Consider the following 18647-nt stretch of genomic DNA (forward strand, 5'->3'; position numbering starts at 1 on the left):
AAATCTCCCACATGCTCTGCTCATTTGTGGTACTTAATACAAATTATCTTACACTTTTACACACATGCACAAATTATACTGGTCATAACAGACTTTCTTTTACACAGAAGGATATCATGGTTTTACATTCATAATGGCTAAAAATGATACACAGATATTTGTAGAAAGGATTTCAATTTTGGTTTTGTCATGTGTCACACATTTCTATGAAAAAAGGGAGACATAAAGAATAATTTTATTAGTTTCATTTCTTTCGTGGACACACTTTGGCAAGTTCCATGGCCTCTACACACTTTGCAACAATCAGCAAAAATCTCTTTATTTCTTTTAGAATTAGTTTGTTGACACAGCCAAACATTAACGAGTTTGGGCTTGGGAGTCTTATTCTATGTTAACACCAAACAGGATTCATGGATCAAATTTGCCCTCTCTGTTTTGACGTGGACAGAATTTGCTCCTATACGCATGTCAAAGGTTTGTTGATAAACTACATGCGTCAGGCAAATTCACATGTTGTAGGAGCTTCTGCTAAACTTTATTTTGTGAGTTTATTGCAACATTATGGAAAGGCAAGGACAGACGGGTGTACAGCAAACAGATTGGCACAAAATAAAAATATTGAAATGAAATAAAATTGAAAAATTGATTAAAGAACTAATTATTATTTAAAAATAGAAGAAAATTTTTTAAAAGTCACTTAAATATATATCAGTATGTAAATACATACATATAACTGCATTGATATGCCACTCCAGTTTTCTTTCACCATATTGTCCCAAGGGTGGAATTATGGAATCAGATGGATCTCAGCACACAGGAGGATCTCCGTCTCCCTGGGAAACATTTTACAAAGAGCAGCCTGTCACTGAAGGAGCTCTTTTGTTTGACGAAGGCAAAGTTCAGAGGGTGGTTCCTGTTGCTCATCACTGCTTTGCATTTAGTCTTTGTCCTTTCATCCACCATTGTCTCCACAGAGTCCATACTTGCATTGACAGTGACATCATTGACTGATGACATGAATGATGTCGAGAAACGAGTGTGAGTTTGTTTGTTTTGAGCTCTACATAGGCGCTGGCCCAGTGCAGTGTCTGGGTTCACCAGATCATTCTTCAGGATTAATTTCAAAGTTCTTTTATTGGTTTATAAATATTTTTATGTTCTTGGGCCTTCATATTTATCTGATATGATTTTAAAGTGTGAGCCTTCGCTGACCCTGAGGTCCTCTGATACAGGGCTGCAGAGACTGTTCATGCTTTTAAAGGAAGGCTTAAGACCTACCTTTTTTAATCTTTTAAGCTTTTAGTTGAAATTTAGGAACTTATTTGATATTTCAATTATTTATGTTGTCTTTTTACCAGTTTGATAAATGTGTATATATACATTCATTTATTTTTTAATTATTTATTTATTTTAATTTTGTATTCACACTTACCATTTTATATGTCTATTAAGGTTTATTTATGTACGTATTTGTTTTCGTTTTGTTTTAAATATATTTTATTTTAGTCCTTTTTACATTTTATTTGTAACTCCAGTGTTTTCCTCAGTGAGATCCTCCACATCAGTGACTCAGGACTATATAAATAAAGCTTGATTTGATTTAATTCTTAGTACTGCAGGTTTTACTATCTTCTGCAGAAACTGCACCTTCGTGACGGCCACTTTCAGCAACAATTCTGTCTTTGTGTATCACAGTTTGACCATTTACCATTGTGTGTCGCAGAAGTTGATAAAAATAATAGAAATAAAAAAAGGGTTAGGGTAACTAAAAACAAAAATAGGAAAGGAATACAAATATGAAAAAAAAACATCATGAAGCTGGAGATGAGCACAAACTGCAGCAATGCAGCATGTTGTGTCACATTGGTCCTGGTCTCCACCACAAGTTACATTATCCACAAGACACCACCAAAGTCCACCTCCTGCATGGTTGGCAGACAAAAATATTCACATGACAGGGCAGCCGTGGTGCAGAGGTAGAGACAAAGTGTCCTTGGGTAAGACACTAAACCCTACATTGCTCCTGGTGAGGGATGTTGGCACCAGTGTTCTGCAGTGGAGCCACAATCAGTGTGTGAATGTGTGTGTGTTTGGGTGAAACAGACTGTGACTGTAAAGCACTTTGGGCCTTTAAGTAAGGTAGTAAAGTGCTATGTAGGTGTACAAAGTTTACTAAGTTCAGAGTTTTGAGCTTTTGAAAATTTGCATTCGCCAAACTTTAAAAAAAATGTTGCCACTCGCAAATTATGGCGTGCAGGACGCTCGAATCACGCTGTGGGACCTCTGACCACATCTTTACACTTACTTTTTTTTTTTTTTTAACTTGTCCTGTCCAACAGCTGGGCAGACAGATGAGAGCTGAGGGCCTCTTGTGTTGGACATATTTTACTTTAACAAGAGGGGTTATTAATCTTCAGACAAACCAAAGGCATGACTGAATAAATCCCTTTTGTAATTGAGGCCAAACTTTATTAATTTCAATCATGTTTGAGAATCTTTGGCGTTCGACCGGACAGAAAAGGAAAGGAGGGAAGAAGAGAGAGGGATGCTAGAGAGGGGGGGGGTGATAGTGGGAGGGGGGGGGGATAAGACCATGAATCAGCATAGAGCAGACAAGTTTACTGGTTGTTTATCATTATAATAAGGTTTAAATGTAGTACAAAAAGGACAGGGCCTGTCCACACACACACACTGAAATGTTATCAACACACCTGCTAGCTGTAAAAATGTCCACATGTCAACATGTACACAAAACAGATAGTGTTCACACACGCATACTTATGCCTTCAAACCAACTAGTGTGAGATCTTTCATTCATTCAATCATGCAAACTATTAGTGCAAAGGTGAGCTAACACCTGTGCTCAGGTGAGTGTTTATGTTCTTCTAAAATGGATGGTGGAATGTGAAAAGAAGGAGGAGGAGCGCCCAGCCACCCCCACACCCAGACCCCCGCCGCAGCAGCAGCGGCAGCCGGAACCCCCCAACGCCACACGGCAGCAGGCAGGGGACAACCGCCCCCCGGGTGACCAAATCCGCCACCCAGGCCAGGACTAGCAGGACCGCCGCAAGGCCCCCAGAGTCAGAGAGCAGGGAAGCACGGGGGAAAGAGAGCGGCGCCCCAGCCCAACCAGGAGACCATCCTTGTAACAATAAACCTTTTCTCGTCAAAACACTCAGCTGTCTTCCTTCCCGGTTTCAGCATCTGGGTCCTCACGCCTTGAGCGTCATGACACCAGCAGCTCAGCTAACAGAAAAGTCTCTAATCCTTGGAGCTGAACTCAATTTTATTTATTGTTGCTGTTTTTTTCTATTCTTGGCTAAACTGACCCGCCAGCTAGAAGTGATACGACATGGAGAGGAATGTGTGACGCTGAATACGCGCAGAGGCTGAGGGGCTTTTAATAGTTTTTGACTGAATCTCAGTGGCCAAATTTTATTGTTTCTAATAAATGTGTGTGCTCTCACCCAGATCATCTCTCTAGCCCTTTAATATCCCTAAATTCATTTCATTTTTCTCATCCCATCTTCCGAACTCCTCAAAACCTTACACACCTTTTCACACGGACAATGCTGCAATGAGCATCTTGGCTGCTTGTAAATATGTGGGAATAACATCAACCTTTTTTTTGTCTGGACACGATTGGATACTCAAATTCTTGTAATTGTTCACATGGTTACTCAGGACTGTGCAGATTGACAATTCCACATTCAATAGCTGGCTCAGCCAGCTTCCAAAGCCGCTCCTCTGCTCGGAGACACAGTTCTCCTGGGAGACACGGTTCTCCTGGGAGTCACGGTTCTCCTGGGAGACACGGTTCTCCTGAGTCCGCTCATTCAACGCAGAGCAGCCGGACAGAGTGCATTCCAAAGCCTCCACGGTGTAACAAAGCACCATCCCCCTGCCCGCAAACACGGAGCTACGAGTCCGGCTGCTATGAACAGAGATGTGGTTAACTTGTGCGGAGCAGCCGGCCCATCCTGTTTGCACCCCAAAGCCTCCACTGGAGAGCTAGATACACTGTCTATGCATGACGTAAAAGCCAGTGCAGTAGTGACTCACAAATAGAATAAATTGTTTACATGCACCACGATCAGATCAACAATCGGCATAACGCACCTATCTTGATCTAAAGTTAATTTAGATCTATAGAAATGTATGTTTTTATATCTTATTCTTTATTGGGTTGCAGCTTAATCTTTAGTGTGAAGTGAACTCATTTTGAACTCTCAAGACTTAAACTCCTGTGACATTCCTTTTTGCTTTATGGCTCCAGCGACAAACCTTCCCTTGCAAACCCCTGTGAAAGAAATAGGATGTTCTTTGTGCAGATATGGGAGTTTTGGCAGAGAAACAATAAATATGCCATGGACTACATTTCTACCATCTGGGTTGAAGATCTTATTCCTGGGAAACGGTCTAGATTCATGTTCTCATGTGGAGGTTGGAGCTGACTTAAGGCCCGTACACACCGGGACGAATTTCGTGTGCGATATTCGCCGACGTTTAAAGCCTTGTGACTAAACAAAGGGCACCAATGTGAGTGTGCATACCGACGCGAAAAACGCCACGCGTAAAAGCGTCATTTTTTAAAAAACGCCTCGGGTTCGTTTTTTTGGTTTGATGCGCCGCGTCAAAAACCATACGACCAATGAAAATGGCGCTTTTGCACACGTGTCTGGAGCTTCTGAAGTTACAGTAAAACACAACTTGGGGGCGCTCAAACACAAAACTGCCTTTCTGAGCACACATACCAGTGAAGAAGATAGACGCCAAGTAGCATCTACACTGCTGCGAAGAAAAAAAGACGGACATTCTAAAATATCCCCAAAAACGCTCATGATACATTTTCAACTTTTGTACCAGTCGATAAAACTCCCCATGTTCTTCTCTTCTCGTAACTATGGGATGAACCCAAAATCAGCGCCTTTTCCGGCGTCTTTCATCATTCAACAGAACAATAATTTCTTCATCGCTGGAACTGGAGCTTGAGCTACTGGTGCTTGAAATATTCATGTTTTCTTTGTATGATTCTGCCAAGCGCGTAAATACTTGCTCTCTTCTTCTGAGTGAAAAGCGAGTTTAAGAAGCGTAAAGTTGTGCAGCGCCACCTTGTGTACAGGAGTATTTCTGTTTTACATTAAGAAAAATCGCCTGGGTGTGAACACAAAAACGTGTTGAAAAACGCTGGCGAGTAACGTGCGCCGATTTTTGTCCCTGTGTGTACGGCCCTTAATGCCGGTAATAGGAGCTTTTTGGCCGAGAGAGCCATAATGTAATAAATGTAATTTCGAAAGAGTCATACAATAATGTAGTGTCCCTTTCCCACACTGAGGCACGGAGACTTAACCTCTTTTAAGGTTCTTCATTCTGGTTACTGTAGACCGCAACCCACGCCGTACAATTAATTCCACAACTCCTGAATCTCCCGCCGAGACGAGAGCGCTTCTCCCAACTTTATATTCTCTCACTGCCGCATAAGCTCTCCCATTTCCCTTATTTGGCCCATAGCTGAAGCCCATTGGTCCAAACTCCCCAACGACAGGGTGAGCGACAGAACTGAGGGCCAATCAGAGGGCCAATCAGAGGGCCAATCAGCGTTCAATGAACTCCGGAACATATAACGCGACCCAACAGCCACCCAGTTAAACTCAGTCCGCTACAATATGTTTAAAACTAAATATACAAGTGAATGTGTGCATTTGATGTAATTTCAACACTTTTAAAGTACAATAAATATGTGGATTCTTTTTAATAACAATGTTATGCTGTTGCTAATAAATGATGAGTATTTCTTAGTATTTCTGAGTATTTTCAGAGGAGCGACACCCTCTCCAACCTGAGCCTCAGACTGGAGAGGGTGCCGCTCCTCTGGAAGACCTCCTGCCTGGTCCCTGTACCCAAGAATACCTCTCCATCTCACCCCAGGGATTTCCATCCAGTTGCCCTCACTTCTCATGTGATGAAGGTGCTGGAGAGGCTGGTGTTGGCTCAAGTGAGACCGTTGGTGAGCTCTTCTCAGGACCCACTGCAGTTTGCCTACTGGCCACGTCTGGGGGTGGATGATGCTGTCATCCATCTGCTGCAGCGAGCTCACTCACACCTGGATGGTGGTGGAGGTATGGTGAGTATCACCTTCTTTGACTTCTCCAGTGCCTTTAACACCATTCAGCCTTCTTTACTGGGTGATAAGCTGCGGCTGATGGATGCTGGTGCGTTCACCGTATCCTGGATCGCTGATTACCTAACAGACAGGCCACAGTTTGTCCAACTGGGCAGTGTCCTGTCTGACGTGGTGCTGAGTGGTGTGGGAGCCCCACAGGGCACTGTGCTCTCTCCCTTCTTGTTCACCTTGTACACATCAGATTTTCAGCACAACTCAGAGTCATGTCACCTACAGAAATTCTCTGATGACTCTGTGGTTGTGGGGTGTATAAGCGGTGGCCGGGAGGAGGAGTACAGGAGGCTGGTGGACGGATTTGTGGAGTGGGCTGGAGAGAATCACCTGCTGCAACTCCCTGCTCAAGACCAGGGAGATGGTGATTGACTTTCATAGGAAAGGGACGGTCTTACAGCCTCTCTGCATCCTGGGCAGGGATGTTGAAGTGGTGGAGGAGTACAAATACCTGGGTGTGACGATCAACAGCAGACTGAGCTGGAGGAGCCACAGTACTGCTGTGTACAAGAAGGCCTGCAGCAGACTCTACTTCCTAAGGAAGCTGAGGTCCTTCAATGTGTGCAGCAAGATGCTGGGGATCTTCTACCAGTCTGTGGTAGCCAGCACCTTGTTCTCCTCTGTGGTCTGCTGGGGAAGCAGCATTGCAGTCAGTGACACCAACAGACTGAACAAGCTCATCAGGAAGGCGGGTTCAATCATTGGCTGCAAACAAGACACATTTGAAACAGTGTGCGTTTGCACATTTTTTTTTTCTCTTCTTCTCTCTTTTGCACATATCTTCACCTGCACTGTTTTGTAAATAGCTTTTTAAATTATACCACATTTTCCTTGTTCTTGTTTTTTATTTTTATTTAATATTATTCTTAGTCTTTTTTTTTCCTGTCAGTTGTTATGGTAACGAACAAATTTCCCACGTGTGGGATCAATAAAGTACTTCTGAGTCTGATTAATGTGACTTTCTGGTGCTGCATGGTGGTTTTGCTGATGGTCTAGTCTGGTTGATACGTGGTGAGTTTAAGCTTCATGCAGGCGTTGAGACTTCCATCCTTTAAGCGTGATCATAGGTTGGTCTGAATGTTCTTTAGATGTGAGAAAGATTGCTCACATGCATACGTGGAGCCAAACACACACTCACGCTGCAGTAAGTGACGGGTTGTGTGTTCTAAGTTATGACAATGTGCCCCCCCCCACCTTTCTTCCTCACACATCCCGTCCCCTCAACTGCGCGCTCTTTCTCAGAGACGGGAGCGCGGAGTTGCAGGTACGGCAATTCACTGGTTTCCGGCTGGTACAAACTCTGTGAAATAATATATAATAGTAAACTGATAGTGCTGGCGCAGATTCTTTCTCTCCAAGCACCGAATTTATCATTCAAGGCTCACTAGTTTCAGACGTTCCCAGTTGATTCTAGAATTAGGTTCAAAATTCTCCTGCTTACCTACGTATATGGCCTTACATGGTAGAGCCTTTAGCCACCAAGCCCCAGTCTTATTGAATAAGCTCCCAGCTCATGTAATCAGAGAATTTAACTTACTGTTAATGTGTTTATATTAAACTTAACAAAAACAATAAAGTTGATAGTAGGCTGCTAGAAGTTTAAAGCTGGAGAAACTATGGTGCCCTGGGGTTCTGTCCTCTATTCTCATCTACTTCTACTCTCCTTCTCTTCTCTATTCTAGATCATTATTTATCATTTAGTTCTCCATGCCTCTGTTTGGTGCAGCGCGATTCATTTACTGTCCCTCTTTCTGCTTCCAGTTTCCAGTTGGCTCGACAGTGCACTTGCACTTGGCTGTGGTCCTCATCTCTGGCACGTCTGTGCTCCTGTACCTGACCATGTACCTCATCTCTGGCTTGCCTCCACTACTGCTCCCCAACTTCATCTGGATGAAGCTCATCTGCTGGACTTTAAATATGTCGTTTTAGAGTTGGATAAGTTATTTCTTCTCTATGAGTTCTGGTACATCGCCTTTCCATCCTGGGGAGGATCCCTCCTTCATGTGGGCACCCATCAGGTTTCTTTGTTTTTTCCAGATTCCGTTTTTTAAGGAGATTTTCCTTCCCGCGAAGGAGGGTCTAAGGGCAGGGATGCCCAGTTTAGTTTAGTCTGTTTAGTTAAAGTTTAGTAATATCCTATCGAATTCTATTCATTTATAATCCTTTTGATTGTATGTTCACTTTACAATTACTGGTACGAAGCCCATTGAGACGACTGTTGTTTTGAAATTTGGGCTATTCAAATAAAATTGAATTGAATGGAATTGACAGTTACAATAAAGTCTATTCTAATGCGAAATTAGAAACCATTCAACCCCCCTAAATAGATATGACAAAGGTGGATAAAGGTGAAGAGGATTTCATGTAATCCATGGAAACCAGTGAAGATCACAAATCATTGGGGTCTAGATAACCTCACTCCCAATGTCAAAGTGCGTAGGATAGCACAAAGGTTAAAACAAAAAAATGTATGTATTACAAAGTGTAAAATAATTACACTTTTATTTGAGTGCTGCAATTAAAATGCTTTGTAAACATACAATTATTCAAATAGAAAATTTATATTCTATTTTAAATCTGAAGCTGTTGTAAATAAAAAAAATCTTGCTGCTTTTTTGAACTCAATATTACTGGATACTTATCATAAAAAAATAGAAACTGGCCAAAATAAAACATTCAGAGATGACTTTTACACAGACAAACTGGAGGGCTTTACCTTTAAGTGGTAGATAAAAAGGATAGATTAAACAAAATAATTCCTAATTGCAATATGTTTTAAAAGACTTTCGGATCTCTTTCCACACATTTCAGCAGACCTTCCCACAGGTTGATATCCTCCATAGGCAAATAATAATCCATATTCATCACTGCTTTGATGTGTACACCCTTAAATTATTTTTTGTCATTTTCACACAGGTAGGCTGTCACAGCTCAGTGCTCCGTGACCCTAGTTGATACTATGATGCCATGCATGAATCAGCTTTGACTCAGGGACAATGACTGGGAAACCATAAAAGAGAGCAAGGACGATTCAGGGGCAAAGGGGATCCATTTGTGTATTACCAACTATTTGATGCTTTAGGGGTCAGCATTTTTACATTTAGTAAATGGAAACCTAACAATAAATCAAAAACAGTGGCATCAAAAAAAAAATAATGCATTTAAATAACATCACAACTGAGAGGACTATGCAAAGTGTTTGAGCAGCAGTGATACTGAAAAATCTTTTCTCTCCAGGAAACTCTTGGGCCCAATGTAACAATGGTAAAGAATCTGCATGTTCAAGAGGGTTCTCGCAGGTAAAGATAATTTTCTGTATGAAAATGTGAAGAGCTTTTTATAAAGTGTGGTGGAGGAGGATTCCCGGCTCATTGCAGGATTAAAAAAAAGTAAAATACACATAACATGTTTAACTCAAACATGACAAAACTTTGAAACGAGGTAAGACATTAAGGTAACTTGACCAATATTAGCTAAAAAAAAAAATCCTCTCTCTCTCTCTCTCTCTCTCTCTCTCTCTCTCTCTCATCAATTGTATCAATACAATACCAATATGTATATATAAATTGGTATTGTATCAATACAATACCAAGGGAGAGCCAGAACTGCAGGTCAGAGAGGACGCTATACCACACTCCCACTTTGAGCTTGGGTACACAGACCCAACAACTACAGATATGCTGAGCGAGGCAGCAACTGACCTGAAAGACAAGATCATGTCTAGAATGACCACTAGGCAACCCCGACACCAGCTACAACGGTTAGGTGATGTACCGCCTGAAAGTCTTCTGGAAAATGTGAATGAAGCATTGAGGGGCAATTCCTACCACAAGAATCACAGAAACCAAAGAACTGGTTTACACTTCAGCAGCAGTTATCCTTGAAATGCTTCTTCATTAGAGCAACCATGGAAGAAAACAATACCCACCATGGAGGCAACGGTTAGAGGCCAAAATCGAGGCAACTTGGAAGGATGAGAGTAAGCTGACAGAGGCTCAAAGAGGTACAACACTGTAAACCCGAATAGTCCAATGAGCTCAAAAGTTTTATAATCACTGAACTCAAAAGTAACAAACAAGTTGAGTCAGCTTAAAACCTATAAGCCGATTCAACTTTTGCCACAGTTATATGTTTATTGGACTAAAACATTTTGAGTAAATGAAACCTTGGAGTCAAAACTTATGAGTAATGAGACGTGATGACGTCGTAACGTACGCCCATGAACGTGAACTCAGCCACAGAAGTCTTCAAGATGGCGGAGGTCTGATGCGAGTGTTAGCTGGCCCAAGTTGATAACGCACATACGTCTAGGTAAGTCGTATTATTTTATTTTTTATTATATTTTATGACTTTCGCCTCTGTATTATATATTTGTTGCTTCTTTTGATGTTCCTTCTAGTATATCCCTTTGTATTCATGACGTGCTCCATGAGTTTGTATGTATCTTCGAATATTTGTTCTGAATTAAACAATTATGTATGTTTTGCAGTATCATGTCATCATAGAATTATTGCTTGTGGTTAAAAGAAGTTGTTGGGGCAAAGTTTCAAGTTTTACTTTTACCGAGTTGATTGGCGCACATTTTAAATTATCTAACCGTTACTACTAGCTAACCGTTACTACTAGCTAACCGCTAGCTAGCCCTGGCAGAGCGGCTGCCACAGCCACATATACGACTCGGTGGGAATTGCCTTTTTTTTCTACTACTTTTTACCATAGGCTCTGTGATTTGGTAATCGTTATTTTTTTGTGTAACTTGTATTTCACGTAGTAACCTAATAAATGCAAATGTGGGCTAAGCTAGCTGCCTTACGCTAACATGTTCTCGTATCTTCTTTAGTGAACCGGCGGTGCGTTTGAAAAATAAGAGCGGAGGTAAGTTTTGATTGTAAATAACATGGCTGCAATATTTAAGACACGAGCAGCTCTCAGTCCAATGAATCCTCCTGGAGAACATTTGACCTTATTGACAAATTAAATTAATTATGAATAAGTAAAAATGTCCAACCTACCTTAAGTTAATGTTATGTAGCAGTTATAACTTTGTCCTGAATTGGGCTCGAGTTAAAATACTAAATGTATCATAAAGTTTGCTTAAGACTCAAAAACTGTATTTTGGCCACTGGTTTGGTTGTGATTTGTGTTTCACAATGTCAAATATTTTAAAATAACTTTTTTGTCTCTTCCTAAAACATCCTCTATGTCATTCTAGCTAATGCACAAGTATTTAAAAAATATTAATATAAATCATAGATTACATATTGTGGACAGAGTATTGAGGCTATTGTGAAATGCAGCGGTTTTTCCAAGCTACCAGTAGCTTGAAAAAGCTTTAAAATGTGTTTAACATTTAAAAAAAATTTTTGTAGATGTGAGCTGAGTTTCATCGCATCACAAATGTCAAACTGTTAAAACAGTTTTATTTTGACCTGGACAGACAGACACAGAGGATGCTGATCTTTTTGAGACAGAAGGCAGCACGAACCGGAAGGCTCTATGCGACTTTCTGCACCTCTATGATAAACAGGTGAGGTGTAACTGCATGGCATGATCAACATTATGCATTAGTATAGCTAAAAGAAGGGGCTGACTTGGATTGATTCATATTAATTACTGAGCGTTTCTAATTCAGTGAATGACTGTAAATGTTTGCTTCACTGGAGAAAAAAACATTAACGTTGATCCCAATGCATTTGTAAATATGAATTTAATGTCATCTTATGTTTGGTGTAGTTTTTGAAATAACTGTACAATTTTAAGATAATTAAAAAGACTAAATGAACTGATCTGAGCCAGACCAAAGGGTGCAGTCATTTGAAATATGTTTGCCATATTAATTTGTCTTTGTCTCTGTGCAGCAAGAGCAGACTGCTGATGTCAAAGGTACTCCTGTCCTGTACTGGCTTCCCATATACAAACGTGAGGAGGACCCACAGTTCTTCAAAGTTTGGAATGTAAGTACTTTATGATGGATATGCTGGTTAATACTCCAGCTGTGTGGGTAATACAACTTAACCAGAAAGTCATGCCAAAGCAATATTGTGTGGCAAAGCACATGGTCTCCTAAAATATTGCACTCCAGCTCATCTGTGCTCCTGTACCTGACCGTGGACCTCGCCTCTGGCTCATCTCGGGCCCACAGCCGTCCCCTATTTCATCTGGATGACGCCAATCTGCTGGACTTAAAAAATGCAGTTGTTGAGCTAGAAAATGTAATTCTTCTCAAAGAGTTCTGGTACATCGCCTGTCTGTCCTGGGGGAGGAGTTTTTTTTTATTTTATTTTTATAAAGGAGTTTTTACTAACTGTGTAAAAGGGTCTAATGGCAGGGATGTGATGTGTGTAAATGTGATCCTGTTTTCAGATGTCATATTTTTTTGTGTACAGTGCCTTATGGAATCATGAGGACTCTTACAAATAGTCTTATTTTGATTCCATTTGATTTTGTATTATATAAGCTCTGTTCTTCCAGATCCTTTTCAAGCAATAAATCAAGCTCTACATGACTTTAGTTAAAGATCACTGTATTGAATTAAGCAAATGTGATTTAATTGACGTTTTGTTTTATTTTCTGTCTTTTTAATCTATGCATTTCATCATTTCTGTAATGAGTTTGATAAATATGTGTAAATTTTTTATTGCTTTGACTACAATCCTTGAAATCATTAATTTAAATCAATTTTAATAATTTTCCTGATGTGTAATTTCTGACCTTCTCTTAAAATGTCAATTTCAGGTTGTAGTTTTTGCATAAAGTTTTCTTCCCTCAAGCGATCAATTCTCTCTCTTTAATACTACACTGTATTTTTTCCTTTGCAGATTAAAGAGTCACCAGAGCCAGACATCAGCAGCACCTTTGTTGGCATTCTGACCGTCAGCAACAACAATACAAGTTCAGTGCATTTCTGTCCGCTCAGTACAGCAGTTGTGGTGGAAGATGAGCTTGTGGTAGGCAAATTTCCTAAATGGGTATTTTTTTGAGCGCTAATGTTTATAGGGAAATGGCAGCCTAAGAAAATACTGTTTTATGTGGGAAAAGTATATAAAAAAAAGGCTGATAAACAATTTTTGCTTTTCTTGAAATGTAAGAATGCTCTTTTTTTATGAAGTTGTATAAGGAAATGGTGTAAAAAAGATTAGTGCTCATTTTTTGCTTTTCTTGAAGACTGATTTATTTATTTTTTATGGCTTGTGCACTTTTTCTTAACACAAATTGTGCAGTGTTTTACCTTTTTGTAGTACCACAAGTTGTTCAAATGTACTTGTGTAAGGTGGTTTAAAAATAAACTTGCAATTACAATTCTGCCTCAGTTTTTCTTTTGTAAAAATGGCCGTGACTAAGAAGGACAAATAAGACTAGTTTAGACTTCAAATGATTAATTTTGAGTTGAGATATATTAAAGTTCTTTAGTTAATTAACTAATGTATTAAGGTTCAATAAAAACAAAATATTCTAGTTCAGTAAAGTAAGAATCTTTAAGTTAGTTAAATAAAAAGTTATAGTTTAACTTTAGTTAAATTGTTTTATTTTATTCAACTCAAAGATTTTAAGTTCAAATAACTTATACTTTTTAAGTAAGTCAACTTAAAAATTATTATGTAATCTGTTTCCTCAAAAATTTTGAGTTCACTGAACTTATTCGGGTTTACAGTGAAGGAGAAAGCAAGTACCCAAGAGATACAGCCAGATGCCCATACCTAAAGCAGTGGAAACTGCCAAACAAAGGCTCTTATCTTTGAGCAGCTGCCTAAAGAGGTACACAAGAGACAATGAAGCCAGACGGATAAACAGGCTGTTCGCAACTCAACCTATGAAAGTGTACGCTCAGTGGCAGGGTCAAAACAGTCGAGCAGACCCACCAAGGCTGGAAACTGAACAGTACTGGAAAAACATATGGGAGAAAGAGGCAGCACATAACAGCAATGCCCAGTGGCTGGTCTCTCTGAGAAAAGAACATACACTGTAAACCCGAATAAGTTCAGTGAACTCAAAATTTTTAAGGAAACCGATTACATAATAATTTTTAAGTTAACTTACTTAAAAAGTATAAGTTAATTTGAACTTAAAATGTTTGAGTTGAACAAAATAAAACAATTTAATTAATTGTAAACTGTAACATTTTATTTAATTCACTTAAAGATTCTTACATTACTGAACTAGCATATTTTGATTGTATTGAACCTTAATACATTAGTTAATTAACTAAGAAACTTTAATATATCTCAACTCAAAATTAATCTTTTGAAGTCTAAATTAAGTCTTATTTATAATTCTTAGTCAGGGCCATTCTTACAAAAGAAAAACTGAGGCAGAATTGCAATTGCAAGTTTATTTTTAAACCACCTTGCACAAGTGCATTTGAACAACTTGTTGTACTAGAAAATGTATAACACTGCACAATTTGTGTAAAAAAAAAAGCATCAGCCATTAAAAAATACATCAGTCTTTAAAACAAACAAATATGCACCAATCTTTTTTACACCATTTCCTTATCTAACTTTATTTAAAAAAAAGCATTTTGCATTTCAAGAAAAGCAAAAATTGAGTATCAGCCTTTTTTTTTTACTCTTTTCCCACAAAACTTTTTCTTTGGCTGCCCTTTCCCACAAACATTGGCGCTCAAAAAAATACCCATTTGGGAATGTCGCCTACCACAAGTAAATCTTCCACCACAACTGCTGTACTGAGCGGACAGAAATGCACTGAACTTGTACTGTTGTTGTTGACGGTCAGAATGCCAACAGAGGTGCTGCTGATGTCTGGCTCTGGTGACTTTAATCTGCAAAGGAAAAAAACAGTGTAGTATGAAAGAGAGTGAATTGATCGTTTGAAGGGAAGAAAACTTTATGCAATAACGACAAACTGAAATTGAATGACATTTTAAGACAAAGAGATTTTAAGAGTCCACATGAAGGAGGGATCCTCCCCCAGGACGGAGAGGCGATGTACCAGAACTCATAGAGAAGAATTAAATGTTCTATCTTAACAACTACATATTTAAAGTCCAGCAGATTGGCTTCATCCAGATGAAATAGGGGACGGCTGGGGGCGTGAGACGAGCCAGAGGCAGAATCCACAGCCAGGTGTAGCACAGATGAGCTGGAGTGCAACATTTTTGGAGACTATGTGCTCTGCCTCACAACATTGCTTTAGCATGATTTTCTGGTTAAGTTATATTGCCTACACAGCTGGAGTATTAACCAGCACTGTCACGGTGCCTCTGTCAGCTCACCTCCCACCTCACAGCTCCTGCTCTGCTGATTGGAACCAGCTGCCCTTCATCACCTCATCATCCTGCCAGACCTGCTTAAGGGAGCTCCACAGCAGTATCCATCGCCAGTTCGTTAAACTCACTCCGGTGCTTAAGTCTGGCCTTTTTAGTCAAAGCTTATGATTCCTGTCAGCCTCCTACTTACCACGCCTTGTACTTACCCTCAGGTTCTTTTCCACAGGTCTCGCTGGTTCATCCTCATCCAGAGCTCACTCCAAGCTGGTTCTGCCGTCCTTGGCGCCCACGCCTCTCCTCAAGTTGGTCCCGCTGTCCTCAGCGCCCACGCCTCATCCCTCTGGCTCCATGCCCAAATGCGTCCATGCGTCTCTCCTCTCAAGCTCCGCTGTCCTCAGCGCGCCACGCAGAACTTTCTCCACCTTCAACCTCCAAAATGCTAAGTGACTTTCTACATAAGATCAACTTCCAAGCTCTTCACATTACTTTGTACCTTCCTGGGTAATGATAAATCATTTCCAAGAATTCAGCTTCTCAAACCTTTTCCAAGGTTTCAGCTTCTGGGTCTGCCACGTCCTTGACGTCATGACAAGCACACTGTCACTGGTACTATTTAGTGAATAAACCATTATCCATCATAAAGTACTTACATTCCAAACTTTGAGGAATTGTGAGTCCTCCTCACGTTTGTATTTTGGAAGCCAGTGCAGGACAGGAGTACGTTTGACATCAGCAGTCTGCTCTTGCTGCACAGAGACATATACAAATTAATATGGCAAACATATTTCATTTTTTTTTTTTTTTTACTTGTCCTGTCCAACAGCTAGGCAGGCAGATGAGAGCTGAGGGCCTCTTGTGTTGGACATATTTTACTTTAACAAGAGGGGTTATTAATCTTCAGACAAACCAAAGGTATGAATGAACAAACCCCTTTTGTAATTGAGGCCAAACTTTTATTCATTTCAACCATGATTGAAAATCTTTGGTGTTGGACCGGACGGAGAAGGGAAGAAGAGGGAGGGATGTCAGAGGGGGGGGGGGGGGGGGGGGGTGATAGTGAGAGGGGGGGTAAGACTATGAAGCAGCATAAAGCAGACAGGTTTACTGTTTTTTTTTATCATTACGGTACAGTTCAAATGTAGTACAAAAAGGGCGGGGCCTGTTCACACACACTCAAATACTATCAACACACCTGCTAGCTGCAAAATTATGTTCACATGTCAACATGTACACAAAACAGATAGTGTTCACGAACGCATACCTATGCCTTTAAACCAACTGGTGTGAAATCTTTCATTCATTCAATCATGCAAAGTGAGCTAACACCTGTGCTCAGGTGAGTGTTTATGTTCTTCTAAAATGGATGGTGGAATGTGAAAAGAAGGAGGAGGAGCGCCCAGCCACCCCCACACCCAGACCCAAACATATTTCAAATGAATTCACCCTTGTCTTGCTCAGTTCAGTTCATCTAGTCTTTTAAATTATCTTTAAATTGTATTGTTATTTAAAAAAACTACACTAAACATAAGATGACATTACATTTGTATCTACAAATCCATTGGGATCAACGTTATTTTTTTCTCTAGTGATGGAAACATTTTCAGACATTCACTGAATTAGAAACGCTCACTGATTAATATGAACCGACCCAAGTCAGTCCCTTATTAGCTATACTAATGCATAATGTTGATTATGCCATGCAGTTACACCTCACCTGTTTATCATAAAGCTGGAGAAATTTGCATAGAAACCTGCCGGTTCGTGCTGCCTTATGTCTCAACAAGATCAGCATCCGTGGCGTCTGTCTATCCAGGTCAGAATAAAACTGTTTTTGCAGGTTGACATTTGTGATGCGATGAAACTCAGCTTACATCTACAAAAAAATAAAAAATAAATGTTAAACACATTTTTAAGCTTTTTCAAGCTCCTGGTGGCTTGGAAAAACCACTGCATTTTACAATGGCCTTAATACTCAGTCCACAATATGTAATCTATATTAATATTTTTTTAATACGTGTGCATTAGCTAGAATTACATATTTCTGAACATATGTTTTCATAAGAACAAACCGGTACAAAAAGTTATTTTAAACTATTTGACATTGTGAAACACAAATCATGTTTTTGAGTATTAAGCAAACTATATGATCCATTTTTTTTTCTTAACCTGAGCCCAATTCAGGACGAGGTTATAACTGCTACATAACTTATAACTAAGATAGCTTGAACATTTTTTATTTATTTATAATTTATAATATTTATAATAATTTGTCAATAAGGTCAAGTGTTCTCCTTAGCCGAACAATTCATGCAATTCGTGCCCCCCCCCCCAACACTTGTTGGGGGGGGGGGGGCACAGTCAGGGGTGAACATTTAGAAGAGGCTGAGGACAGAGTGCTGTGGTTTAGTTGATGGGTAGATAATGGGATGTGTCTCAATGTGGCCATCTGGGGTCTCAGATAATCCTGGACCCAACAGCATAGTTTCTTTTTTGAAATAATTTTTTCAGTACGTCTGTATTAGAAGCGGAGTTAAAAATCCATCTTGACACAGTTGTTGTTATTTTTGTTTGAGAGAAAACTGCTTAGGGAATTGTGATTACTTGGACTACTCCACTGACTAGTTTTCCTGAGTGCATCTAGTGTGTTTTTGGTTCAGCAGGGATTGCAATTTGAATTTTGGAGAAAACATGTCTTTCAAAACATTTGGTAACAACGGTATTAATTGCAAATTTGGTGATAGTCCTTTAACACTGGAGATGTTGCTGGTGACACCTAAATAACACACGCTCTTTGACCTACTGTAACTCTTTGTGTTATGGTACCTGTCAGTCTCCTCCCCCTCCCCTCCTGCTCTGCTCCTGACTCAACCAGCTGTGACCAATCCACCTCATTACCTGCTGCAGCTCAAAATGATACCCAGCCCCAGTATTCAATGCCAGTTCGTTGCCCCTTATGGTGACTAAACCTGGTCTCAGTCTTGCTCACGTTTGGTAAACCAAGTCTTGTCTCGACTTTAATATATTTCTCCCTGCCTCAGGGTTCCAGCCTCCAAATGTCACCTGTGTGGAAGTCAGATCGAGTCCTCCTGCATTCCTGTGGAAACAACATGCTCTGCGCTACTACCTCCAGCCACGCCTCAAGCCGCAGTACTCATCAAGCTTCATACCAAGCCACTGCCATCTCTCCTGGAAGGAAAATAAAACTCTTACTTACCTTTCACCTACCTGTCTCTTCATTCTGGGTTT

At 40.1% G+C, this 18647-nt stretch overlaps 2 long non-coding RNA genes across 4 annotated transcripts; one reads left to right on the forward strand and one right to left on the reverse strand.

Moving 5' to 3' along the window:
* The first annotated feature begins 10003 nt into the window (after positions 1-10003).
* Positions 10004-13474, forward strand: LOC144991163 (uncharacterized). Of its 3 annotated transcripts, none has more exons than XR_013655101.1 (5): positions 10004-10486; positions 11016-11050; positions 11545-11702; positions 12034-12129; positions 12994-13474. It is a non-coding gene; the product is annotated as an uncharacterized LOC144991163 (long non-coding RNA). The 3 variants fall into 3 exon arrangements; XR_013655102.1 differs by having other exon boundaries at positions 11613-11702; XR_013655100.1 differs by having other exon boundaries at positions 10004-11050; positions 11613-11702.
* Positions 13475-14489: 1015 nt separating this feature from the next.
* LOC144991164 (uncharacterized) lies at positions 14490-16401 on the reverse strand. Its single transcript, XR_013655103.1, has 2 exons — positions 15461-16401; positions 14490-15414 (listed from the first exon to the last, which is right to left on the reverse strand). It is a non-coding gene; the product is annotated as an uncharacterized LOC144991164 (long non-coding RNA).
* Between the last annotated feature and the right edge of the window lie 2246 nt (positions 16402-18647).

Source organism: Oryzias latipes, chromosome 3, assembly GCF_053564925.1.
Source record: "Oryzias latipes strain Hd-rR chromosome 3, Olatipes_Hd-rR_3.1".
NCBI lineage: Eukaryota > Metazoa > Chordata > Actinopteri > Beloniformes > Adrianichthyidae > Oryzias > Oryzias latipes.